We start from the raw sequence: 14,785 nt of genomic DNA, 5'->3' as shown, positions 1-14,785 counted from the left end.
ATACCTGGATGGATCTGAACACAGGGACTGAGCACTACAGGCATGGGAAGAGTGGCTGGAAGGTTGCCCAGAGGAAAAGGACCTGAGGATGCTGGTCAGCAGTGGCTAAACATGAGCCAGGGTGTGCCCAAATGGCCAAGAAGGTCAATGGCATCCTGGCCTGGATCAGGACAAGGGCAGGGATTGTCCCCCTGTACTCAGCACTGGTGAGGCCATACCTGGAGTGCTGTGTCCAGTTCTGGGCCCCTCAACTTGAAGAAGGACATTGAGGGGCTGGAGCACATCCAGAGAAGGGCAGTGGACTGGGGAAGGGTCTGGAGCACAAGTCTGATGAGGAGCAGCTGAGGGAGCTGGGGATGCTTAGCCTGGAGAAAAGGGGAGACCTTATCCTTCTGCAACTCCCTGAAAGGAGGCTGCAGCCAGGTGGGGTTGGTCCCTTTTCCCAGGTAACAAGTGATAGGATGAGAGGAAATGGCCTCACCAGGGGAGAAATTGCACCAGGGGAGATTTAGATTGTATATTAGCAGTTTTTCACAGAAAGGGTGGTCAGGCACTGACACAGGCTGTCCAGTGAAGTCACCATCCCTGGAGGAATTTAAAAGACATGTAGATGTGGTACTTAGGGAAGTGGTTTAGTGATCAACTTGGCATAATGGTTCTTTCCAACATAAATGATTCTGTGACTATATAAGGGGACATCCCATGGTGTTGAAAATTAATTAGCAGGTTAGCAGTGCACAGCTTGGTTGTTTAAAAATAAAAAGTTACTGCTGTACGTATGTTGGGCAGACAAAGTATCCAACAGCAGTGCAGCAAACAGTTCTCAATCATGGCCCTGCAGAAGATGGGTCTGACAACTGTTTTCCATCAGCTTTATTACTATGGGCATATAGGTAACTAACCAGAGGGTGACAGTCTGAAATGCAAGGGTTAAGAGGAATAATGTGAAATAGTTTAACCTTACTAAAAACCAAATAAATTAATACTGAACTTTTTCTTAGCCAGAACCATACAGGACATCACTCTCTCTCTCTCTGGCTGAATTTTCTTATACTATCAAACATTCTTCTCCTTGCTCTAAACCCCTTGCTGCCAATTTAAAATAGTACAACACTGAGATTCTCACCCTTCAAGAAAACACTTTGATTTGTTGAAGGAAGTTAGGAACAGTTAAGGAGATAGGAAAGAAAGTAATATACCTTTTCTCTGTGTTGACATCTGCAACTGGGGGATGTGTTGAAAAGTAAATATAATCCACTTTGAGCAATGCTCTCCCATTCTCTTTCATTCTGGTTCAGTGCTCTGGTTCCCAATGAACTGGATTTAGTGTTGGAAAGTGAGGTGCAGAAAAGACCTCAGTGAAGAAGTGGGTGTCATCTCCCCATGCTGGGGCTGTGAGGTTGATGTTGTGTGTTTGCAAATCTTTCAAGAGAGCACTGGGATGAGAAGTGGCAGGATGACTGTCTGTCTGTCCAGTGCCAGGGAAGCCAGCCCCTCTCTCACCTTGCAGCCAAAGCCAACTGCAGCTGCTGCCAGCAGCCACACCTCTTCTTACCAGCTCCAGGTAAACTATGGATGGGCACAGCCTGGCCCTGAGCAGCCTGTGCCAAGGAGCTGGAGCACTCCCTTGAGTGTGGCAGTCAGGTGAAGGTCTCCATGGCTGCCTGGCTCAGCCATCCTCTTCCCTGCAGTATCACACTCTGCTTCTCCCTAGAGGAACAGGATATCAGTTTCAACCTGGCAGAGAGCATCTAAATCTCTAAGAGAGAAAGAATAGTTTCTGGGACAGTGCTGCACAGTGAAAATGTGCCTAAAACTATGAAATTTTTCCTTTTTTTTTTTTTTTTTTTTTAGACACCTAATTTGCTTTTTGATCTTCTTTACTCTTTATTTTGCTGTTATTTTCCCTTTGCTTGCTTTTATGCTTCTTAATATTTTCAAAAGCAGCTGGTAATATCAAGAAGACATTGCAAAGAGGGGTTTGGTCTGTTCCTGTAGTTTATAGAAATTTTCCTGGAGGAAGCTAAGGCTGGAGAGCTGCAGCATGGTGCAGCCTTGGATTGACTGTCTGGGACAGCTTCTGCTCACAAATCCCTGGAAATTGTACAGCATGGATAAGAACCTTGTGTGAGTGGTAGTCACATTAATGAGGTGGAGAAGATGACTCTTGGCAGGGGCCTCCTACTCTGTGTTTTCCAGGTCAGCACTGGTGGTTTTCTGGGGGAGCTCAGGGGGTGCCAGCAGCAGCTGCTGTGGGATGGAAATACCCTCTCTAAGCTCTGTTCCAAAGGCTGGAGAAGAACAGCTGAGTGGGACAGGGATAAGACCTCTGGGGATGGATGGAGTGGTGGGAGATACCCCATGGTCTGAGCATCACCATCCACACAGTGTGTGTGCACTTACTCAGAGACCTCAGGGCACTTAGAGGGGTTTTAGTGGCTTTTTCACTGCATATTTAGGTTTTGATATAAACTGTCAGTTGTAGGGATGGTGGCAGGGATGGGTTAATTTTAATAGCTGCACAGAAAGGTGTTGAAGGCAAGGATGCTCATGAGCATGTCAGTCCATGGTGCTGTGGTCTGCCAGGTTTGGTGGATGTTCAACGAGGACTGGACCAGCAGCCAGGAGCTGTTGGGGCTCTTGGGCTCTGTTGGGATAACTGGGATTTTCAGCATGTGGAGACAGACGACTTTCAAGAACATTTGTATCTGCTAATCATGCTGTAATAACAGTCTGCAGTTGAGAGGCTGCAAACCCCCCATTTCCAACACAGCTGTGCATATTTAATTCCATAGAAGGCAGTGCTAGTCTGCTCTTAGAAGTAATTCAGATCTCTAAGGTGGTAATTTTGATCATGGTGTTTTTTAGGGAAATACAGGTATAAGCTACACTGAAAAGTTACTAAATGCCCAGTATAATACAAACACCATGGAGTGAGGGGCAGGGTGGCTGCCAGTGCCCCACCCTGCATCCTGGGCTTGCTGTATTCCTGCCTTGCTGAGCCAGCAGCAAAGAAACATCCTGGGCACGTTGGCTTAGTGAAGGAATTTTTTCCTGACCTATTGCCTGTATCACCAAGTTGGGGCATGGAGAAGTCAGGGAATTTGATGGATCAGCAGTGCTTGTGGGGAGAGCACCAAAGCTGGTGGAGCTGTGGAGTTGGCATGACCTGCTCCATGGGGATGCTTTGGCTGACCCCAGGATTTAAACCACCAAACCAGCATCTTCAGGAAAACAAGTCACGAGGAGTGGGGAGTTTATTTTCCTTCATCTCAAGCACAGCTTGGGAAAGCAAGTGCTTTCAGGGCTTCCAACTGAGTTTCTCTCTGTAAAATATGCTTTTGCAAAATTGATAATTTCTGTAGGTTGAGAGAGTCTCAAAGGAACTTTTCTGTCAAGCATCTAAAAAGTACCATTATTTCTCTTCCCTGTTGTAACAGCAGCTCAAAATTTACCTTTTAGCTCTCTGAAGATATCTTGACAATCTCTCTTTTTTGTGAAAAACTCCACGGTGAATAAAGCAAAATAATCCCATTTTCAGGTGGTTTGTGCTGTAGTTTGGGTTGCAGAAAACATGTGGAGTGCTGGTGTTTATAAAGTACCTAAAAGCCTTTCTGTTTATTTTGTTTTGTTTTGCCGTGAGATGTTTTTTTGGAAAGAATCTGGAATGACGAAGCAGCTGGTGGCTGAGTCTCCTGCTCAGTGTGCAGGGAATGAAGATTGGCTGGGATAGCTGGAGTTATTCACTGCCTGCTGTGGGCCATGTAAACACACAAACAGGCAATTCCTGTCAGCCAGGAGGTGTGTGGTAACTGGGAAAGCACCACGAACTGTTCTGCGTGTACTCACCACGACACAGAGCCAGCAGAGAGGGATCAGCCCAGCTCTTGTCCACTGCTCTGTGGGTGAAATGATGGTGCCTGTATGAATGCCTCCAGAGGGGTGGTCTGGTCTGAGTTTGCCTGACCCCAGCGTTGTGATGCATTTCAGGGAAGTGGTGTTTTCATGGCAAGGAAAGCTGCTTCTCCTGCCTTGTGCTGCCTTGGAATAAGCATGTCCCCATGGGAGGCTGCTCCAGAGCTGCCTGCAGCAGGGATGCTCAAGACAAACAGACTCAGGCAAGAGTTTTCAATAGTAATTACCTACCTGTTGAAAAAAGTTGGTGTTTCTATGTGAAACATGTTGGTGCCTCCTTCTTTCACTGTTGCCTAACTCCAAGCACTCAAAAGCAGTAGCAGATCTCCCAGAACTGTGAAATAGTTTGAAAGATCTGAAATATGTATGTGTGTGTGTGTATATATATACACACATATATTACCAACTTTTTTCTGAGCTGTTATATCAAAGCCAAATCATATTCTCATAGCCACAAGGGGCAGAAACTTTTTGCATACTTTCTGAAGAGGATCGTGCAGTACAGTTACCACAGCAAGGGATGGGATGCAATAGTCCTGAAGATTTCTTTCTGCTTTATATTTCCAAGGCATGTGGAGAAGATCCTTGCAGAAATTTCACCAGCTGGGTCTTTAGGAGAAGTACCAAAAATTGTGAGGGTCAGTATACAGTCCCAAGAAGCAACAGCACCATACACACACATATTTATTTTAATTAACATTCTAAGGAGAGGTTTGAAATTGAAGAAGGACAGGGCTGTGTTGCACTGTAGGTGATTTTGTTGTTCTTTGGAAGTATTTTATTTATAAGGTTTGCATTTAGTTCTGTTGGTAAGCTGTAGGGTCACTTTTGTGTTGTGGACACAGCACTGCAAAAGCAGGATTTCAGATAGCAGTTTTAGTAGAATGTCACTGGACTAAACCCATTAAATACAGAAACAGCTTCATCCTAAGCCTAGCATGTGAGAATGGAGAATTTGACCCAAAAGAGGGAGGAAGAGCAGCAGAAGGTGGCCTGCTGGGTCCCACAGTGTTGGAGGTATAAATAGCACAAAATCTGCAGCTATCCCATGTGTTTTATTCCTCTTTTACAATTCAGTGAAACTAGCATTTTTTTTGCCTTACTCTTACATGGAGCAAAGTGGGAAGCAGTTTTCCTTTTATCTGTGAATAAACATGCAGCTTTTTCTAGCCTAAGCTCTTAAAATATGGTTATGGTTGTGTAATAGCTTCTGGCTTCCCAGCTCCTCCACTAGCCAGTGTGCTCTTTCAGGAAATCAAGTCATATCTTCCTTTGGAAAGATTAGAAAAAAATATCAACCTAACCTGCTGGGAAGCAGCAAAAGGCTCCAAGTGATTTCTTTTGGTTTTGTCAGCCAACCTTCCTCAGGCCAGATAACAGGAGTCTGGAGTTTCAAACCCAAATACTTCAGCTTGAGCTGGAAGTGCAGGTTGTGCTCACAGCCCTGCTGAAGCAATCAATAAACTTCTGCCTCTTCCTGGGGGGCTTGTGGAGTGGTTTTCTGATTGTATTTCTTTTACTCAGAGCAGTCCCTTGGCTGTTTATTATCTCTTTAGCCATCCTTGCAGGCACAGTGTTTTTTAGGTATGTATACAGCCACTGCCAAAGGGGAATATTTTTTCTGTTCAGTTCTGCTCTTGCAGCTGCTGAAGTAAAAACCTTCCTCTCCTGTTTTTTAGGGGGGGAAAAAAAAAAAAGGCAAAAATGAGGAAAGCCAACTTTAGCTTTGAGAGACAGAGGTGAGTCCCTTTAAAGAAGAAAAGGAAAATTTTGATGGTGTTTTGTTGAAGTTCCCAATAATTAAAGAGTTTATTCTGAAATGTGACAGCTGCAGCAGGTGTTTTGTGGGAATTTCCAGTGCAAACCACAGTGCTGGTATCTTAGAGCATCAGTGTGAGTGCTCCCCACTCTCTGCTTGGCCTAAGAAATGTGAATTTTTTTTTCCCTCCAAGAGGCTCCCAAGGTTCATCATGTTACTGTAAAAGGGCTGGAGGACCAAACCTTCCAAACTGCTTGTCAGTGGTGGTCACTGGAAAAGGGAATTGCTGGAACTCCTGCTGGCATTCCTGGTGCTGGTGAAAAAAACTAAATTACCAGTCATAAAGGGGAAAAGATGGCTGCTATTTCCTTCTCTTTTATTTTTCTCCCTGACTTACATGGTTTTTTCCACTTTTGTAGGTATCAGAAGTACTACTCACCTTCAGAGAGATTCCCAGGATGTAAGAAATCAAGTGCTGTGAGTGAGTAGCTTTTCTTTCTGTTTTCCTTCACATAAGAAATCCAAGCTTGCCCAAACAGAAGGAGAATCTTATAATTTTTTTTTCCTTTAAAGACATTTCAAGAAATGTTTACAGCAAGTGAATCCAGTCTTTTGGAACCAGTTGACACCTCTTTGCAACCCACAAAATAAAGTCAGCATTGTATTACCACATAGGCTGAATAATTATCTGACTACAGATATAAACCACATGAATGCATTTAGCTGATAATATGGTCAGCAGAATGGACCATTAGCACCATCTGAAACTTGTTTGTTGCTTCCAAGCTTTACCAGCTGTGGAAAGACAGAATCTTGCTGAAGAGTTGAGGCATTCCTTGGGAAGTGAGCTTGCATCTTTTGCAAGGAAAAAGAGCACAGATTGGCTGTGAGGTTGTTTTTGTGTGTATGGACACCACCCCAGCCTTGTCATCACAATAGGAAACTATCCAATATTGGGGTCTTCCCTGATGTGAAATAAAATAGCTTTGAAGGAATTTTTGTGTCACAGGAGACACCTGCACACTTGCTTCAAAGCAGCTTAGCCAGGAGCTTCTATTTGTGTTAAAAAAAAAAAACCTGAAAATGAATATATTTTAAGAGTAGCTGCCCCACAACCTTTCCCTGTGCAGCTAAAGGGTGTGGGCAGGGATTTCCCAGCAGCTGTGGCTAGTCTGCAGTCCCCAGGTGGGCAGCCAGGGCTGCTCTAAAGGAGCCTCAGGAAGTCCTGCCTGCAGCCCTTGGCTGTGTGCCTGGCACAGTGTGGGCTCCTGAGGCAGCTTCTCTGCTCTGCTGTGAGACTGGAGAACAGGGCTGAAATTTGGATGCTGTTGCTCTGGGCTTTGTTGCTTTCTGTAAGTAAACTTTATTAGCAGAGGGGTTGAATAAGGGGTTTTTTTTTTGAGGATTTTGTAATCAGTTCATCTCCTGTGCTGTTTTTACCCTGTTCTGTGGTGATGGCAATCTGTGGTTACTTGGACATCAGCAGAGTTTTGTTTCTGTTTTCATTTCAGTGGCTTAAGCCTGTTTTCTGTTACAAAAATCTATTTGGGCTAGAGCAGAATAAAACCCCAAATTGAAATCAGCCTGAAAAAGAAAGGGCTAGTTTTGTTAAAGGAGAAAACTGAGTCTATCCATGTTTAGTAAAGGTGTGGTAAAAATTCTCTAATAAACACCTATCAAGCATTCATAAACTGGTAAGCAAAAAAAATGGAATCCTTCTTTCAGCCTTTTGTGAAGGATGCTGGCAGTGAGTGCAGTTACTGGAGAAAAAAGAGATGTGAAATGATAACAGTGTTTTGTATTGATCTCCCTCAGTAAGGTCCATGGTTCATATTCTTCCTTTGAATCACAAATGTTTTCTTCTAACTCCTTGTGTTTAGACTGTCACACAAGACCTGCTAATTGAGCTGTGGGGCTTATTTTTTGTGAGTCACTTACAAAGCATTGCACAGGTGGGCTCTGGCCTCTGTTTTTTTTTATGGCTGTGTTGGCTTCAGAGTGATGAATAGATCCTAATTTAAGTGAAGAAGATTCAGCAGAAGTATGCCATATGTATATATTGTGTCTCTCAAAGTATATCCACATCCTAGAAAAGTTCTTTGCTCATCTCAAAACCAGAACTTGATTGTTTTTCTGTTAGGTAGGCAGTGTTGAAATCTGGGAATCATTTTCTCAGGACTTAGTGAATCTTTGTCCTAATGCACCCCTGAGGTGGTTGGTTCCACAAAGAGGTTGAACATGGGGACCTGCTCCTGCTCTTCAGAGGAGAACTTGCTGGTCCCATGTAGATGTTGTCTGTGCTACTAAATCTAAGGAAAACAGCAGTGCTGATACAGGCATGTAATCCACAGGTGCCTGTGATATCTTACAGCTGTGTTAAGAGGATGAGAGAGAAAGCCAAGAGCCTCCTTGGAAGCTCCCCAGGCAACTGGTGTATGGTCTCAGATGGCTCTGAAATTACTGCAGCAAGATACAGTCACAGCCCAGCAATGAAAGGAGACTGGAAATTCCCATTTACCTGTCTTCTCTTCTCTGGCTGCATGGCAGGAACTGGGGAGCACGAGATGGCTGCAGTGGGACAGTGCTCACTGAGAAACTTATCCCTTGCACAGGAAAACCCAGAGCTAGAAGAATTTGGCTCCTCTATGTCTGTTCTCTCTGTCCTCTTGCAGTATTGCCCTGCAAAATGTTTCAGTTGTTCTATGAGAGAGCTGATGGAGAGAAGGAAAAAGAGGTTTTCTTGTTGTTTCCTTTCTCTGACCACCAGCTGGGGGTGAAACTTGCCAGTGGCTGCTCCCAGAGGTGCCTGTGCCCTGTGAGGGGTGGCAGTGTGGGTGTCAGCAGTGGCTTGGGTGGCTCTGAATCCTTGCAGAGGGGCCTGGACCAAGAGCTGACATGATGTGTTATGAGCTGTCAGGGAATGTGTTGGTTTGGGAAACTTCTGCTACTTCCAGTGGGCCTGGGGACATTTCTGAGCAAGCTGGTTGCTTCACCTGTTAGGCTTTAATTCACCATCCCTTTGTAAGGCAGCATCTCTGCCCTGCTATTTAAAAGCAATACCCACTTTATTACAGGCAGAATTCACCTGATGGAGTGTGGATCTCTGCAAGGCAGACCCTCTCTTGGTGTGGCACCAAGCCCTGGGAGATGCAGGGATGGTTCCTTCAGGTGTTATGTGTTTGGGAGGAGCATCCTCAGCTGGCTGTGGCTGTGTGCTGCTGTCCCACCCCAGGATGCTCTGCCAGGACAGGCTGCTGAGGTGGCTGCAGATCACAGGGTGCCCAGGGCAGGCTGCAGTGTTGGACTGCAAAGGCACAGCAGGTCTGATGGGGGAGCAGGAAGGACAGAGGAGCTGTCATTGGGCAAAAGTAGCTTGGAAAAATTAATTCACTTATGTCAAGGCTTCTGGATGTATAACTTTAAAAGAATATACTTGTTGCAGTAAACTGTTTTCAGATGAGATTTAGATGGATTTGGGGTTATTTTTGCTTCTTGGAGCTTGAGCAGTGAATTTGCAAACATCTTCTGCAGAGAAAATGACAACAGCATGTCTTAGGGATGCCAGAGGTACGTACAGAAGAGGCTCTGCCAAATGCAAATGGTGCTGCCTCCTTGCTTTTACATGGGGCAAGAGGTTGGGCTCTAGGTGTGGCAGCTCTGAAACTGTCACTTGCACTTGTCACCAGCAAAGCCACCTCTCCAAACAGTGTACTCCTCACAAAATCAACATTCATTCTCCCAGTGCTCCATCAGGCAACTGACTGGAAATCTTGGACAGATTGTTTTGTTTTGAAAAAGGAGGGAAATACTATTATAATTGAAGGATAAAGATGTGGGGCAGAAGTTGGTTGGAGAGCAGGAGAAGTTTAGTCAGGAGAGATAAGGCTTAGTTGAAAGCCTCCATTACAGTTCCAAGATGAGAAGGGGTGAGAGGATTTCATTCATGTAAATACAAATGTGCAGCTCATGTCACAGCCCAGGGCAGGTTTTCCCAAGAGCTGGGCTTTGGTTAGGAGGGGATTGCTTCTGCCTGGCTTTCCAGCAGCCCCAGTGTGGTGGTCCTTTGGGATCTTGCTCCATTCTTATTTTTGATACTGTCTCTTCTTCTCTTTCTTTTCTATTAAGTATGATGTCACAAATTACATCAGTCCAATAACTGTTTGTGGTTGTCATAGCCACAGTCTGTGACACCCAAACAAAGCAGCAGGAGACCAAAGCTGGCATACAGATGCTGTAATATTCATCACATTCCTTTTGGTTAATCACTGCAGGGTTAGGTATTTATTTTCCATTGGAAAAAAAGAAGGAAGGGGGCTTGAAAGCAAAAAATTGAGTCACTGAGGAGGTAGAAGGTGGTTTCCACCTTCATCTGACCAATGTAGCTGCACTTTTCCCCTCCAGTACTCTTCCCCTGAGGTAATCCTGCTCTGGCCCCACCTGCTCAACTCCTTCTGCAATTGCTCCCATCACTTTGGGCCATATGGTGATGCTCCTCATGGATAAGGCAATGGGAGACATTCTACAAGCTGTGTCCCCAGGGCAGAGGCTGCCAGCAGCAGCCACATGCCAGGCAGCTTTAACTGCTGGATGCTGGGGCTGCCTTCTTGAGGTGCATGGGTAGAGTACAGAAGGGTTTTTTCATCTTTTGGGGGCATTAGATGTGATGGGGGAGTGCCCTTCTTTGTTTTGTTTCTTGAATCTGTAAAATAAGCTTTTCTGGTTGAGCAGCAGAGGTTGTTTGTCCCTGCAAGGTTTTATCACTCCTTCAGTTTTGCACATTTGGCCTAATAGTAGAAAGGCATTTGCTACAAAAAATAATTCCAATAATGTAAAAAAAATTAAATAAATTACAGAAATAGATGTGATATGAGCACTGTATTTGTAAGACAAGCACTGGAGGCAGGTTGCTGGGATTTGGTGGGAAGGAGGCACCTCAGCCCCTTGCCCAGTGCCACCCCCTGTGTGCCCCCACAGGGATGTGCTGACCCTGGGACTCCAGCATGGCTTCCCCAAAATACCTGGGCATGTGATTGCTGTGCTGGGCCAGGTGGCTCCCCAGCCTGGCTGTGCTGGGAGCAGGCACACAGAGCAGAGTCTGGCTCTGCATTCAGGCATTTGGTGCTGTGGCTCCTGCTGGTGCTTGCAGGGAGGTGCTCATTATATAATAGCTGGTGGTTGATTAATATGCTGTGAGTCAGAAGTGCCAGGGTATTTTAGCTTTCTCTAGTTGCTATGGAAACATTATTTTAACAAATAGCTTTTTAATATTTAATTAAAACTCAGCTTTTGGCAAGCTGGAGTAAGAACTATTACAATTACTACTACAAAGGGTTAGCAGTGGAGTGTATTCCAGAGCCACATTTTTGTTTCTTTTTTTTTGGTTGAGCCTGTGTCATGTGTCCCCCACTCTGATCTGTCAGCTTCAAAAATTAAAAAAAAAAAAAAAAAAATCACTAATTTATTGGTTGTGAGAAATGTATTCTTGTTCCTAAGACACAAAGCAAATGTAATGCAAATCTGCAGCTACTCTTCACAATTGAAGGTTGTCACTTCTTTCAATGCACAGTGCCAAGGCAGCCCTGTAAGGATGAAGCAGTGTGATAGCATTTATTAATTGCTGCTGTATCACTGGTGTTCCTTCTTCTGCCTCTGCCTCCTGAGTGAGATCATTCTGGTTTTGTTTGCTTCATGTTCCTGTGTCAGGTTGGATGCTTTTCCTTGCCAGCTTGTGGAGGAGGCTGGTGCTGTGTCCAGATCAGGCTCTGGACAGATTCCTAGTCTTTTTTTAGGTGAGCTCCTCTGCTCCTGATACCAAATGATTCTGCAACAGAGACAAATGAACAGAGAACTCAGTCTCTAGAGAAAAATAAATATTTAACAGCTCTTTGTAAATAACCTTTATTTATAGAACAGTTGCAGGTTCTATCATGCTTGGTAAATGGGGATGCTTTTTATGCAAGAATTCTGCCTTGAGGGACTCAGTGGATGCTTAATGTTGTCTGTGATATAATAATGAAATAAATGTGTCACTCTCATGGGATTCCCTTCCAGCCCCTATTTCCTGTGATTAACTTCAGTATTGCACACTTTGCCTCTGTTCACATCACATTCCTTAATATTGTAGTGAAACCTTGTTTGGAAGGTAACCCCTTTATTTCCTGAGGGGAGGGGAAGAGTGTTGAGGTTTTTGACCCATGCAGAGGGGTGTGAGGTATATGTACCTCCATCATGTGTCAGTGTGGTGGCTGGCTAAGACCCAGGGATTCATGAGCTCAGCCTCTCACTCTGAGAGTCTGGAATGGTGCTGTAATCCCATTTTATAAATGAGTGAAAGTAAACCTGGAGAGATGGATTAGGATGTGTTTCACCCCAGCTGCCTCTAAGTTACGCAGTTATTCTGCAGTAGCTGTCTAACCACTTCAGTATCAGTTGAAAGACTGCACCATTTCCAGGGGTGTTTCACCCTGCTGTAGGACAGGTGTTTGAGGCAGGTCACAGCCCTCAGAATTCTCTCTATCCCCGTTCAGCTTTGAGCTGTAAACTAGGGGGGGAAAAAGCAGGCAAGAGGAATGCCACCCTGACCAAAGATGGCTTAGACAGTTTCTGTAGGTGGCCCATAACAGTGTTCCAGACTGCAGGATGTCCTTGCTCTTCTCACTGCTGTGGTCTCACAGTGTCAGGTGGCCCTTCAAAGCAGCACAGCTAATCTCTGCTACACATTGCTCACAGCTGAGCATCTGGGATTTAACTACTCAGAAGGATATGCAAAACCAGTCTCTAAGCATGTCAACTAAGGTGCTAAAGATTTGTCTAAAGCATTCTAGCAAGCCAGGAAGAGAGTTAAGGCTTTCCTTCCTATTTACACTGAAGGTGTGTTGTCATGACCAAAATTAGAGTGATAATAATATTGCTGCAGTAATACAGCAAGTAGTATGGGTGTGTTAGGCAGTTCTTGAAAAAATCCTTCTGAGTTGCATCCCATACATCTTGCTAAGTTTTTTGATGTCTTTTTAAACCCCTCTGTTAACTGATGGCAATCTCATCAAATCCAAAGGTGATCCCAGGATGTGGTAGGAGCTGTGATGGAAGCAGGGTCTCTGGGTGGATAGTGACAGCCACAGAGCAGCAGATGCTCACAGCCACCTGTTTCAGCTGCTGCTTCCTGAGAGGTCTGGGAAGGAATACTTTTTATTTTCTACCACCAAGGAGCTGATACACTGCAAAAACCAGACTGCAGTGTTTTCCTAGCAAACCTGGGTCCCCATGGGCTGGCAGGGCAGCCAGGACAGGCTTTGCAGTGGATGGTGGGAGGTCCTGCCAGGCTGGAGGGGCAGTGTGGGGTGGGCACAGGCAGTGGCTGTGTAGGGGGATGCTGACAAGCAGATGGATGAAGCTGGCATTAGCAGTGCAGTGGAGGAGGTGAGTACTGCTATGCTAGCAGATGTGATCAGGCTACCTCAGAGGGACAGGGGGGCTGAGAGGTTTGAGCCAGTCCCCTGACCAAAGAGAGCTTGTGGAACTGTTCCTTGGGAGGAGGTGGGAAGCGCTTGGTCGATGGTGACTGGCAGGGGTAGAGGTCTGAGCAGTGACACTTTTGAATATCAAAAGGCAGTGGGTTAAGTATTTGAAATGGGAATTGTTTCAAGAAGGTACAGAAATAACATTTCTACCTGAAATTTTCATCATATGGCCCAGTTTTGCAAAGGATACAGAGGCAAGTGCTGCAGAATAGCAATCCTGCTTGGGCTACATGCTAAGAGATGCCCCCAGGTTATGGGTGAGAGATGTGGCTGATTGCAGAAATACTGACAGTAGAGCAGATGCAGAGTGGGGAAGGCCACAGCTCTGCTGGCCCTGAGCAGAGGTGGGCAAAGGGCTCATGGGGAGGGCTGGCTGTGCCAGGAGCCTGTGGTGGAGCAGACCTGGTGCTGAGTGATTTGGGGGAGTCCCTGATGCACAATGCTCCTGGGTGCTGGGATGGGTGGCAGGTCTGGAAAACTGTTCCCAAGAAGGGAAATTGGGATCATCAGGAGGGGGAAAAGGTAGAAGATGGGAGCCTGTGTTTCTGTTTGGGTAGGTGTGCATGGGAGTTGTGTTGGAAAAGCTGAAATGTGATTTATGAGGGGAAATAAATGCTCCACAGTGAACACAGACTGCTGTGAGAGAGTTTACCTGTCAGGTCCTCAGCTCAGCCTCCCTGTATGGGTATAATGTGCTATAGAGATTTTCAATTTACAGTAATTTGGGACTTGCATGTGGTATGACATGCACTCAGGCAGGTCTGGCTTTCCCACCCCTGAGAGTAAAGGTGGATCAAGCTGGCAGAAAGCCCTGTGTGGGATTAAAGGGCACATCTTGCCCAAGTGAGTGCTCAGAGATACTGCAGTAACAAGGACTCCCCCAAAATGAAGCCCAAGGCTCGTGGGGTTTTGTTTTGAGCTTTTTTAATGGAATTTGGGATCACAGATTTGCATTGCAAGTCTGTGATCTGCACAAATCCCCATGTAACCAAGCATGGTTCTTCTCCCCTCACTTAAACCCTCATTCCCTCCATTTAAAGCTAAACCAGGCTTTGCTAGCTTTCCTCTTCACTGGTCCCAGTGGATTTAAAAGGTATACTGCTACTTCCACATCTCCCTGATAAGCAAGAACATCAAGGGATAGAATAGAGTTCAGTGAATTGAAAGGAGAGAGATTGCAAGTGACAAAAATTGCAATGAACTTCTCTGGAGCTTTCCATCTCCACCTGTCCCAGACCTTTCCTTTTTGTGTTTTTTTTTTTTGCTACCATCAGTAGTTTTTGGTAGTGTTTTCAAAGTGGCTGCTTGCTCATGGAGATGTCTGTTGGAAATCAGGAGCACTTGGACCTGTGAGTCTGTGTATTGGGGAATGTGCTCCTGTCTCCTGACAGTGCAGTGGGGTGTTGCATGCTGTGCATCACCAGCAGCTTCACACAACTCAGCTGTGGTATTTGTAGGGGCAATTTGTGCTTAGTCCCAATCTCCCTGTTAGTGGCATTGGGGTAGAGCATCCCACAGGCACTGAGCACAGTGGTGGTCTCTGAGCTGACTCAGTTTTCACTGTCAGCATTAGTTATGACTCAGGTATAAA

At 45.4% G+C, this 14,785-nt stretch overlaps 1 protein-coding gene across 2 annotated transcripts in view; it reads left to right on the top strand.

Annotated features, from left to right (window-relative positions):
* Nucleotides 1–14,785, top strand: part of ZHX2 (zinc fingers and homeoboxes 2) — a 73,501-nt gene that overhangs the window by 25,167 nt on the left and 33,549 nt on the right. Inside the window, exon 2 of one of the 2 annotated variants that reach the window (XM_056485889.1) lies at nt 6,094–6,151. The gene's annotated coding sequence lies outside the window, so the exon portion shown is untranslated. Of the gene's footprint in view, nt 1–6,093; nt 6,156–14,785 lie in introns of both variants that reach the window. The other variant, XM_056485888.1, reaches the window with a different exon arrangement.

Source organism: Oenanthe melanoleuca, chromosome 2 (genome assembly GCF_029582105.1).
Source record: "Oenanthe melanoleuca isolate GR-GAL-2019-014 chromosome 2, OMel1.0, whole genome shotgun sequence".
Taxonomy (NCBI): domain Eukaryota; kingdom Metazoa; phylum Chordata; class Aves; order Passeriformes; family Muscicapidae; genus Oenanthe; species Oenanthe melanoleuca.
This window is presented reverse-complemented; position numbering and strand designations above follow the sequence as displayed.